Below are 12,869 nucleotides of genomic sequence, written 5' to 3'. Positions count from 1 at the left end.
CTAAGTCAGAGGGAGGAACTGTGCTCCCACATGTGCCCCAAGATGAGGAACAACCCAGAGAAATGCTAGACAAGGGCCAGCAACAGAAGAGATCAGCTCCTCAGGAAAACAGACCTCTCAATGCCTTTTGCATCAAGCAAGTAGTCAGGGTGGTCTGAAATTCTCTATTTTAACACATGACAAAAGCCATTAACAGTTCAGTTATGCACAGTCTATGACCTGCAGGAAATATTCAAGACTGTAAAAAACAAGGACAGATAAATATATTCAAGCAGGGAAGACTCACCACAGTCAGATTGGCTCACCCCACCTCTGAAAAGTGAGTGAGGAGATCCAAGATGCTTTCCCAGAGCGGGGAGGAGAGCTGTAATTGCATCATTTTTCTAGATGAGCAGTGTCAACAGCTCAGGCTCTGAGTAAGTGCTGAGCCCGTCAATGCCCTGTGGAGGTCCCTGGGGAACAGTGCTATTGGAAGTGATGACTTTCACAACAGGCTGCTGAGCAGAATCCAGACACAAATACGCTTAGGAAAGAAAGAAGAGCTGCTACTTTATTTTTCAGTAAGAGCAAGAACACACTGCCAGTACTTTGGGCAACTTCCAGCAGCCAAATTACTGTTAATGTCCAGAACACTTTCCACTTTTGTCTGGGAGCTTCCAGGATGAGTAAATAAGACCTCATGTACTCTTATTTCTATCAACATTTCACAGAATGAAAAAGCCAGAAATAAATCAGACTTGCTAGAATCACCCCGTGAGCACCACTCACATCTTTTGACTGCCAGGCTTATGCTTCCACCAGTAAACACACTTCAAGTCTGCTACCTAAAAATCCTGTCATTTAACACAGAGGAAAAAAATAGATATTCTTCCCTTCCAACTTACAATTTCTGCATGGCAAGAAATACACCAAAAGGAAAAGCTTAGCTCACTCTTTTAGACAGAAGTGAGTTAAGCACACAAACAGAAAAAATATCAATCATTTGTGACCAATTTTCAGCTTCTAATATTTTTTTTATCTTGCACACCTTCTAGAGGCTGATCTCCAAACCAAGTATTTTTTGCATTTGATTACCAGCCTCAAAAGACATATGAGCTCACAGTGAGAAAGAAAAAGCCAAACATTTACACTTTTAGAGTGTTTCTGATGTAACTCAATCTGAAAATATTTACAAACCAAACCCCACACACTAACACTTCATTTATTTTCGTTGGTTATAAATTAATTTCAACAAATGAAGCAAAAACCACTACAATACAATATAATGCACCATATGGCAAACCCCATATTCATACTTCTCACTGAGTCAACCCACTTCATCCAGGAATTAACATCCAAGTGTTTCAGGGTAGGGAAAATCATAAGCCGTACGCAACCCTTCAGTGACCTTACCTGTGCATGAAACAGGCAAATCTACATTTCTAGGTACTCTGTGTATTACACACGGACATAAAAATGCTGTAACATTCATTTAAATCATAAAACAATGGTTTACACCCAAACTTCTACTACTTGATCAACATGCTAAGCCTAAGCATACAGACCTAAAACTAGGAAGAGAAGGAATAAAATGTAAGTGTCTGGTAGGTATTTTTGTTTAAATCCACTCCTTAAAATGACTGTTAGCAGTTACTCCATTCAGGCACATACACATCGGACTATACCAATAATTTCATCACTGTCTAATTGCTCAATATACCTATAAGCATATATAAGCACAAAGAAACCTGAGATGATAAAATAAGTTGACATTAATGATAAGCAAAACGGTCTCAAAACGCCAATTGCTCCACAGCATTTTTACAAAAAGACACTGAAACTGTTCAGTGAAAAGCATAGAAAAAGGCTTTTATGTCTTTCACACTAGCTCCCACTTTTAGGTGGAATACAAAAAAACGTGTGTAGGGGAGACGGCAGAACTGCAAGAAATGTGCAGAAGTTCAAGTGACGTTCAAAGAAAACCAGTGAGGTACAAGAAAAAAGTGTCCTCTTGGGAAACATACTGTACACTGTCAGTTGCAGACGTCAAGCACAAATTCAGAAAGCATTAAGACAAGTTTTTATATTTAGACACTAGCTAGTGTCTAAGTATGATGAACATGGAAACCAACACTCGCTGAACTCTCCACCCACACCACTGACTTATGAAATCCTGATTTCCTAGACAGGATGACAAACAAAAGAAGTAAAAGTAAAATCAAAGCTGCACATCAAACAAACTACATATAAGAGAGATTTTACACGTACTATGAATACTAGAGGTCCACTTTACCAACATCATGGCTAGAAACAAATCTGTACTGTGAACATAAAGCAAGTCAGCCACAATAAACAAAGCTTAAGATTTTGCAAAAACATATATTCATGGCAGCAAATATAGTAAGCAATACATCAATTTTTCTAAGTGGTGTTAGATTTTATCAATTTCCTTTAACGTTTCCTCCCTTGGCTGAGATGAACGTGGACTTTAGCACAAACTCTGGTTCCCAAGGGAGGCTGACAAGACCGTGCATGAGTGACCTCCCCAGAGCCAGACCAGACACCAGAGGGGCTCCCCCCTGCAGCCACAGAGCAGCTCTTGGCTCCTCCTCTGAGCCCTTGGGATTCCCCCAGTTTGCCCTGGGTTTATGACCCTGCAGAAAGGATCAGGAGGAGGTCAGTTCGAGGAACGGGGATGATTCAGTGAGTGACGCAGCAACGAACTCAGACTGAGGGTCAAGAAATCCTAAAGAAGAAAAGGCAGATTCTCATTCGGGCAGCAGTCAAACAAAAGAACAGCCAGCAAGTTCACCAATAAAGGCAGATTTTTGTGTCACTACTCTGGCTCTGAGCAGGCAGTATGTCCAGTTCTGGCCTGAAATTAGTCTCTTGCACAAGCATGCTACAGTACAAACCCAAGGTAACTGCATCAATACCAAACCCTGTGGCACAGTCCAGAAACAGAGCATATAATCTTCCACCATATATTTCTTCAACTAGTATGCTTGAAATTATTGTGAAATATATGTAAAAAACTCAACGTCCTAAGAAAATGTTGAAAAGTTTGCTGACTTCTCCATTAAGACAGGAAGGAAGTTATAAGAATGTTTAAGCCCACTGACACAGCATTAGTGTTTTATCAGAATATTAATGTTAGCAGAAACATTTTTAGTGAACCCTAAATCACAAAATTATGTTTTAAGGAAAGCTTTTAGCATTTAACTGCAGAGGAGAACTTGCCTTAGGTCAAAGGTGATAAAAATTCATAAGACAAGTGAGAAATCAGCATACAGTTCTGAAAGCCTTTTTTCTTTTTGTAAACAATTTATAACCAAAAGCTGTGTTTGGCAAGGAAGGTGCAGTGACCCCTCAGGTTACCATCATGTTATTAAAAACTATGTTCCATGCTGTTAGCTATATAGCAACATAGAAAGGAAAAAATAATTAATGAATAGTTTATAGCAATACAAGCAATCACCCCAAGCAGGTTAGAACTAGAGAAAACTACATCTTGAGATCACTCTGACTCAAGTTTTACTGCCAATAAAAAGGCACACAGTACGGTTTGCACGCTAAAAAGGATCTATCCAAATTATCAAAGACTTTTTTAAAGGCTACCATGACAAAGAAAACTGCCTGCCTAGTTACGCAGACTAATTATCAGCAGATCAATTAAAACACGAGGATTAATAGCACATAAAATTTCCCATAGTCACTACCAATATACAAACTCACAGCCTCTTGTAAAGAAAAGCAGAATAATTTGTCTCACATTTACTTTATGTTGGATAAGAGTATACACAGGTAATAACTAAGGCATTTTAATTTACCCTCTGACAAGACTCTGTGCAGCCACTCTCTCAGGTTATTGTCTAAAAATGAGTGTGGCCATAATTACCATACTGCTCCCCTGGTGTAAGAGCATACATTTATGTTAGAAGATATCTGTGCAGCCTGTGTGCACTGCTGGGGGAGGTGAGGGAGCTCTGCTCCGCAATCACGAATTCCTCCTGGCTGTCACAGGATCTGACACATATCTGGAGTTTGCCTGGACATTACTAAAGCTCTTTAAGAAGTTAACAGTCCTCCATGTGACACAGGACACAGCGAGGGCTGCCTATGGCACTGCACTGAGGCAGGAGCAGCACTCAGCCTCCTGTGCTGAATAAGACACCAACAAAGATCATCCACAATCACCTGGCTGTTCCCTAACAGAACAGGTGGTTAGTGCATTTAAAAACCAGTTTTTCAGGTCTGAACTCAAATTGTATGGTAACCATGCAACAGACCACCCGAGGGTCTGTGAGTGGCCAGAGGGTCACACAGCAGCACAGGGAACAGGAATCAAAGGCTGCTTGATCCTTCTCACAGAGCAAAGAAAAGCCCGTGCTGGGGGTGTTGAGTACAGGAATAGGGATATGGAAACCCTGGGAGGCATTGACCAAATCCTAACCTCTTCAAAGAGGGAAGATTCAGCAAACAGCATGCTGTATGGTTTGTTTTGCGCCGACAGGCAATCACTAGCATCACCTGGAAAACTTCTCTAAAAATTCCCCCCACTACTAGCTCTATGTCTTCATGACTGTCAGCTATCTCATGCCTCCAAGAGTTAAGAATTTCTAGCTCATGGGACTCCAGAAAAGTTTGTTTACTTCAAAAAGAGTCAGAACTGATTTTAATGTCCAGGGCATTTGTTCCCAAGGTCCAGGCTCAGCGAGTGGGTGCAGAGAGGCAGCACCCAGAATCCTGAGGTGCTTAATGCACTTGCACATGGGGTGGACACAAACACAGCTGGCTGGTGTCTTGCAAAGAAAGCACAAATCAGGGTGATAGCATCACTAAGCTGCATACAAAAAGAGAACTTATTAAAATTCAACCACGAGGATGGAAAGAGCAGTGGAGTTGTTCCCCACTCAGAACTGGCACACTTCCCCTGCCCACTGCCAGGCCTCTGCTCTGACAGCACAGTTCAGGTTACAGCAATTTAAAAGTATTTCTGGATAACCTGATTTCCAATGTGTTAGGCAACTGCTTCAGAAGTGCTTTTAAAATACACCACGTTTCAGAGGACATACGCTGCTATCTCCCTTCTGGTCTCTCCAGAGTCCCCTCCCATCAAGGGCACTCACCCAAGCCTGACTCTGGACCAGGGAAAGTTCTTCCCAAGTCCACTGCAGTATCATTATGCAATTAAATACAAAATAATTAGGTCTCCTCTGCCTGCAATCCATCCCATTTCTGTGAGGGCAGTGCACAGTTAAAGAAATCCTTCCTTCTCCCCCGATCTCACTTTTTCACCTCTTGAAAATCCTTCTGTTTTTAACGAGAACATTTTTATAGCATGTAAAAACTGCAACAACTGATTCATGGCTTTCCAATTCCCAGAGTTCCCATACTTTCTACAACCAACACTCCTCAGACTCAACAGCAAGCAGTAAGTTTGGTTGTTCAGGGATTTTTGGCCACTGCTTCTTAAAAAGTTGGCTGTTTGTAAATGCACAAGCCCAAAAAATGATGCCTGGGATGCTGATACACAGAATATGATGGAGCTGCCATTCAGAAAGATAAAAAGAAACAAGCACAATATTTTGGATTCTGTGACCTTCAGAACTGATGCTTTAGTTTTCTTTATTTATACCAATAGATGTTTATCTATCTTTCCATATATACATTTTTATGGGCAGCAGAGAGCTGCAGGAAAAGCCTAACCATGAACAATCCAGTTTAAAACAAGTAGAGGAGAATCTATTTCCAAGTACAGCTGCCTGCACAAAAGTAGGATAGAAATTAATTCAACATGTAAAACAAGTGTTTCATGCTACTCTGATAAACCAGTTTAGCTACAACTGCATCCAAATTCCCTGTGTAAACATGCTTGACAAATGGTTATGGAATACTGAATTAATATAAGAAAAGAGCAACTCTTATTTCTTGCTTAAGTTTGTCCAGAATTTTGAAAAGCAAAACTTTCCCCTTTGTAGTCCCAATATACTATTCATTAATTGCAATTTAATCTCTTTTATCTAAAAAGATCATTAAATAATTGGCCTGCACCTGACCAGAAGCAATTAACACCCACATGCAGCTCTGCTCAGACTGACAACCTGTGTCATTGAATCATGTTCTGCAGCTCCACAAGCGAGCTCTGAACATGCAAGCAATCAACACATCAACTTGCTGGGGAAAATAAAACAGCCTGTGTGGAATTTCACCTTTTGTGGCACTGTAAAGACTGCATCAAACTGTTCTTATCAAGTCACTACACTGGGATTTCCTATTTCTTTGAAAGATAATCATGGTGTTCGTACTGTTTTCAAATCAAGTTTTCACTTTTTCAGAGCATCTCCCAGCTTTGAGTACCTCCCAATGTGAATTTTGTGTTATCTAATGTGCCACAACACTGCACAGTTCCAAGCAAACCACAATATACATCAGCTCAGCTGTTGCTGTAGCGCTGCAAAGCATCTTCTGCCTTATTTTAAAAGTGCAGCATCCTGAGGGAGGAGGGGGCTTGTAATTGTTACAATTAACAATCTAAAAATAATAAGTAAAAACTACTACATTCAAAACAGGATACTCCTCAGGAACTTGACAAAAAAATAGATAATTTTTAAAAAGTACTACAGTGAAATATTTTTATGTTCATTTCCTGCTGTACAAGCAAAACAGAGGAACAGAGCTCACTCTTAAGAAATACTGAAATTGGGATAACAATTCAGCAGGCAATACCTTCAACCAAAACAGAGTCCAGGTCACTTTTCCAGCATGTTTCAGAAGTATAACTTACTATTTGGATAACCAGGAGCCCAATGACACAGCAGAGCTGCCACTGATGAGGAGGGAATTGTCCCTGTCTGACTCCCTAGAAGTTCAACAATATGTTCTGGCCACTTCCTCTAGCCTGGTTGTTCTGTTCCTACAGAGGAAAAAAAATCATACTTAAAAAATGCTTATCCGATGAAAAAAACCTGCATTTCATCCATTTAGCTTCATGAATCATCTCTGCAGCAGATCAGATGAGCACCAGGGCTGACTCCAGGGTAGGGTGGAAGCACAGGGGCAGGAAGTGAACAGAGCTGCTGGCTTTTAGTGACAGCTGCGCCTTGAGCCAGCTTAGCTGCACCCTAAAAATCACAGCCTTCAGGGTGCTTCCTTCGGTGTTCATATTCAAAGTCATATATTTCTAGGAAAAAAACCCACTTTTTTTACCTAAACATCATTAGTAACTGTTAAATAACAAGTTAGCAGAAAGGGATTTAAAGTTCCCAGTAGGTTCCCAAAAGAAGCTGTGCCCTCCTATGTATACACAAGACCTTGCTAGACAAAAAAAGAAAAATTGTAAACAAGGTGGATACTTCATAAGAGAGAAGAATTGGGTCCAAAAACCCCAAAACTCAATCTGCTCACAAGACTACCAAGTGACTGGTAGTTACAGCAAATTTAGAGGAAGATAAATTTTAACCTCAAAACCCAGTTTTTGATTAAAATGTATTAGCAATGCTGACATATATTTAACACATTTTTTGTTATCTTTGTTTATTCCAACAAAAATGTATCTTGCAAATATATAAATGTTTGTTTCCTTGGCATTGACATACCTGTCATCTTCACGGCTGGAACTGCCAGCAAAGGAGCAGCAGCAGGTCAGGCAAAAAGTGTCAGGAAGTAAGAAAATTCTGATAGCAGAATTTCTTCTTCTTCAACTTCTTTTCAAATGAGAAAATTGAAACCAAAATTCTCTTCTGCTACTACAATTTATTTTTTTGATTTATTCCCACATGTGCCCAGCAGCAATAACAGGGAAAAAGAGAAAGACACACAGAAAAGCTCCAGCACAAAGTTCATCCTCTCTCAACTTGACCCAGTCTGGGTTTTTCCCCACAGCCTGACTAAGCCTGAGCTTGTTTGAGCAAGCAGGTCCTGCCTGAAATACCGCAGCAGATGGGCTCAGGTTGACCTAAGCCAGGTGCTAAGAATATCTGGCAGTTAAGTGATCAGGGCTTTATCACCATTTCCATTAATTTCAGCTGAGTTTAAATAAACTCCAGTGAGCTCAGCCTGTCCCAATCCACCTTTGTGAGATCTTTCTCAGCTGCACTCCTTGCCCAGCCCTTCCATGTGCTCTGTCATCCTACTGGAATGCTTGTTCCCTCACCATTTTGGTTACATGGATGGAAAACAGTATTCCAGTAATTAGTCACTGCTAGATGGTTTGATCATCAACTAGTTCTTTCAAAAAAACCTCTGAATAAATGCATATTTTTACATAAATAAAGCAGAAAATGCCCCAGACTGGACATTAAGTAAATAAGTAAATATTGAAACCCAGGCTATATTATAAATGAAGATCATCTACTACAATAAGTTATTCAATTCATAGAAATGCTAACTTATCATTATTAGTCATTACAAAAATTCATGGAGTGAAAAGTAGCAACCTAAACCCAAAATTATACAGTCACAGGTAAACTATTTCTACATTTGTCTACCTATAAAACATGCTATGTTGTCTCTTTCCTTGAAATAAAGCATGCAGTCTCAAGATCTGACAACTTTATAAAAGCCCTTTGAAGCATTTTTGTATTGATTCTGAGACTAAGTTTGTGGCTTTATAACAAGCCATTTACAAGGCAGCATTATTAAAAAAAAAAAAAAGGAATTTATGCTATTCTTGCTGAACACCTAAAAAAATATGTTCCTTTTGTTGTGTGCTGAATGACAGCTTGCATGACAAGCAGTACTTGTCTGTGCATCGCACAGAACGGAAGGTGGGACAAAGCCCTGCCACTGCCCTTAAGCCACGCAGGTCACCGGAGAATGAGCCTGAAATCCACCTCCTTCACTTCACTTGGCCAGAAGGCGCCAGCAGCAACCTGAGCAGAGCAAACACCCAGACAGGCGTGAACGCAGCACACAGGAGCTCTTGCGGGAGAAGCTGCCAGAAACAGCCAGCTCTGCTCAAAGAAACTTGTCCCCTTTCTCTGACTTACACCAGTTGCAGCCTTGGTAATCTTTGTTATTTCTGTTTAACTAGAATAATTGCTTTTTCACTTTAGATTTGTACCCACAGACAGAAGCTAAACACACCCTGTTGATTCCTTCTCTCTAATTACAGACCAGAAGCCACTTTTAAATGCTGAAAAGAGGATTACAGAACAGCTGCTAAGAGAGGAACGTTTTGGCCATTAGCTGTGAAGGAAGCTCTTAGGAAAAGCTGTGCATACAGCCCTGCTGTCACAGGAGAGCCAGCTTTGACTTTGTTTCTTCTTTAAAGCACCAACAGCCCTGAAGCCTCTGAACTGCAGGGCCTGTGCTGGAGAAATTAAACCAGCAGCTTGGCTGCTACAGACGAAGAGGTTTGTTTATTTTTTATAGAAGTGCTACTGAAAAGAGACTACACTAAAGAAAGCTGTTTGAAGGGCACATTTTGACACGTCATAATTCCAAGGTACTGAAGTAAAGCAATGCTCTGGCTGGAAAAGGAACAGCAGGCCCAGTTTCTACTTAAATTCTGTTGTTTATCATTGAGTAACCTAGACAGAATCATTCCACCTTTTACACCCTCATTTTATTAACTGAAGAGGTAACATTCAGCAGTAGCAACCTACACGTGGTGTGCAGGAAATATCGTATCATTACAGCACATTTATGCTCTCGTATGTTATTATTAAGCAAAGAAAAACACTTTTAAAGGAAAAATCCAATGTATGGCTTGTCCCCCTGCCTGCATATACCCTGCTGCTCTGCGCCACGAGACAGAGCCTGGATCCTATCTGAGGAGCCTCAGGAAGATAGGATGGTGTCAGAGGTGAAAGACAAACACCAACAGTTATTTAAAGTGATTTCCAAGTCTCTGGAGATAACAATGATAATGATTTTTATTATGAGATAAGAGTGTTGTAAAACTCCTAATTTTTTAAGGCAGTGTTTTCTTCCGGATGAAAATGCTCTGCTTTTGTAAGAGTAGGAGGAAATCCAAGATCTACATCTTTACTATTCTCAAAATGCAAAATATAAAACTCAATTTTTTTTGCAAGCACAAGACAGACTCTTGGTGAAGTCTGCTGTAACGGCCTGAGGAAGAAGTTGCACTTCCTTATTGTAATACAAGATGATCTGTGCACAGTGCTTACAAACTATTTCACACTGTAACATCCTGTCAGTTCAGCAAACAATCATCTTGAAACTTTGCAGATGCTAGTTTAACAGATTATCCCCCTCTTTATATAAGGTATTCAGCCTTTGACAGAACCGGTTAACTCCTCAAATGGCGTTTTAGACCCTGCGCTTCACAATTTGAATACTGACCGGGTTTTACTAGGGAAGGAGAGAGATCTTTGGCTCAGGCAGGTCCCGGCTCTCACCTGAAAAGCTTTGCTGGTTTAAGGAAGGTCTGTAAGGCTGTGGCGGTGCCCAAGTGTCCGGAGCTGCTCGCGGACTCAGCTGCTGGTGGCAGAGAGCGAAGAACAGGGGAGGGCAGCGGGGGACAGCGGCTCCCCAGACCCCCGAGCACCACCGCACACCCCTCTGCTGCCCCTGCACACCTCAGCCCCCAGCCCGAACTCCCAGGATGGTAAAACACTCCTCGATTTACACAAAAAGAGCGGGTATTTCTATGCAGAAAAATCCCAAGTGACACTTGCAATACAGAAGCTTTGCAGATGCTGAGTGCATTGTATTAATCTGGAACAAATCCAAGTAGCCTGGATCCTTTTTCCTTTTTATCCTTAGAAAGATAAAACGTAGCTTCAGCACAAACTGTAAGACTGAGGGAACAATAACTGAGTGAAGTATTTCACCCTGTATTTTACAAACTCCATAATAAGCTAGAACAAGTAATTTTGATAAATTCTGTAATGTTAAACCCAAGTCAAGGGTGGAACACAAGAATAAATCTGGGATTTCAATTAAGGGATTTTATTATAATTCCATGGGGAATACTGTCTTTTTCTATTATTTTAATCTAAGAGCAACTGGCAATTACACAAACACCCACCTTGACATGAAACAGTGATCATCATCCCTAGGCTTGCACCTTAAACTAATTAGCTGTGCACCAGCACCTGCTCTTTCACTCAGCACAAGCCTAGGGAATACCCACATACATTAGGGAATGAAGTCTCTCCCTTGTTTACTCTTAACGGCGTTGACATTAGCTCCATTAAGAAAAATTTAAGAAGTTTAATGGCTGCTGTACAAGAACCCCCAATGACCCTAACTGCTGTTACTAATGGCTTCTGGAAGCAGAACTAACATGCCATAATGGCCATCAGAAATCCGTACTGGCTTACTGTTTTCAGAGAAGTGTTCCACACACCCCTCTGCTTCTGTTCCACACTTCTGGAGAGGGGAAACTGTCCAGGTGTGGTCACTTTGGCAAATACACCTCAACACATTCTTTTTCCACCTACAGGGGAATCATAAAAATCCTTCCAGATCAGGACTTAAGCATTTGAAAGATCAGGATACCTAAACAAACAAAAAATTTATTTACTTTTGACCTAGACACAAGCATTAAACCCTCCTGGAGTTTTTCTCTTGCTCTCCTGGAATCCTGCTTAAAAATAGTATTGGAAAGTATTGTTATTAGTGTTCAAAATATATAATAGCTACAGAATTTCTTTATAGTAATTTTCCTTTTTAGACATAAAGACATCAAGTAAACAAGTTCTCCTGGTTTTTTTTCTTTCTTCTTCTTCTTCTTCTTTTTTCCCTTGAGATGAGTTCCTTTTAGAAGTTCCCAGGTCACTCTTTCCTATTAAAAAAGAAAAAAAACCCCCCCCCCCCAAACAAGCAAACAAAAAGAAACACCACCCTTTGAACTTCTGCACCATGAATTTCAGCCAAAAGCAGTAAGGTCCCTAATGCAGATACATTTACAGCCTATTTCCCACTATGAAGAAATTTTCATATTGCAGTGCCTATTTCTTATAATAAATCTCAACCACTTCAGAATCAAATCCAAAGTTTTTGGGTACATTTGTGTGGATTTTCCCCACCTTGTATTTGCACAGCACTTATCACAGCGTGGTCTTGGGCCACAACCAAGCGTGTTGGACTCTCAATGTAAATAAAATGTAAGATATATGACAGGAGAAAAACAGACTTCTGTGCTGAACCAAATTCAAACATTACACTGCATATTTACTTTGCGTGTCCAAAAAGGGTTTCAAAGTGTCTCTGCCCAGTTCTCAGCGCTTGTGCTGACCACATCCTCACTGCTTATGACAGAAGTCTCAGGCTTAACATAGTCCTGGGTCGCTGGTGATGACATGTCCCTGTCCCAGATATCCTTCACCTGCCACTGGCAAACATCAGATCCCAGCAACAGTGACCCAACGCTGTACAACAAGTTTTAAAGTGTTTTAATCCCTTTATTAACATTTGTTATAAAAATGCCATAACACATCCCATGGAGATTAGAAATAACTCACCTATTCAGCAGTAAAACAAGACACAAACCAAACTTCTGCAAAAAGACACAAACCAAACTGCTGATATTTCAAGTTCGCACTGGTATTTAAGTACCTCCTTCAGCAGTTTAAAGCCCTATTGTGTTAAAAAAGTGCAATCCAAAAAGGATCTGAAATGTCCTCTACTAAAACCAAGCCAGCTTTTGGCTTTAGAGCGCCAAAGACCGCCCCCAACTTCTCCATTCATGTGCCAATACTCAGGCCTCGCAGCTTTACCAAATCCGCCTTTTCTGAGGGAAATAAACTTGGAGAAAAGGTTTACGCGCCTCAACATTTGTTCGCCGTTCCCAAGTGTATCAAGTGATGCCATACGAGGCAGTAAATAATCATTACACGGGAAACCTATCGAGCCGTCGGCTCCTCCTGCCGCGCTCCACGCGGCGCGACCCCCGAGCCCTCATCCCGGCGCGCTCTCAC

General features: G+C 40.8%; 1 protein-coding gene across 1 annotated transcript in view; it reads right to left on the bottom strand.

The window, feature by feature from the left end:
* Positions 1–6,868, bottom strand: part of ADCY7 (adenylate cyclase 7) — a 53,705-nt gene extending 46,837 nt beyond the window's left edge. The window contains exon 1 of the mRNA XM_005426454.2: positions 6,767–6,868. The gene's annotated coding sequence lies outside the window, so the exon portion shown is untranslated. The remainder of the gene's footprint in view (positions 1–6,766) is intronic.
* Between the last annotated feature and the right edge of the window lie 6,001 nt (positions 6,869–12,869).

Source organism: Geospiza fortis, unplaced genomic scaffold (assembly GCF_000277835.1).
Source record: "Geospiza fortis unplaced genomic scaffold, GeoFor_1.0 scaffold405, whole genome shotgun sequence".
Classification (NCBI taxonomy): Eukaryota; Metazoa; Chordata; class Aves; order Passeriformes; family Thraupidae; genus Geospiza; species Geospiza fortis.
Note: the sequence above shows the minus strand (reverse complement) of the source record. Positions and strands in the feature narration are given on the sequence as shown.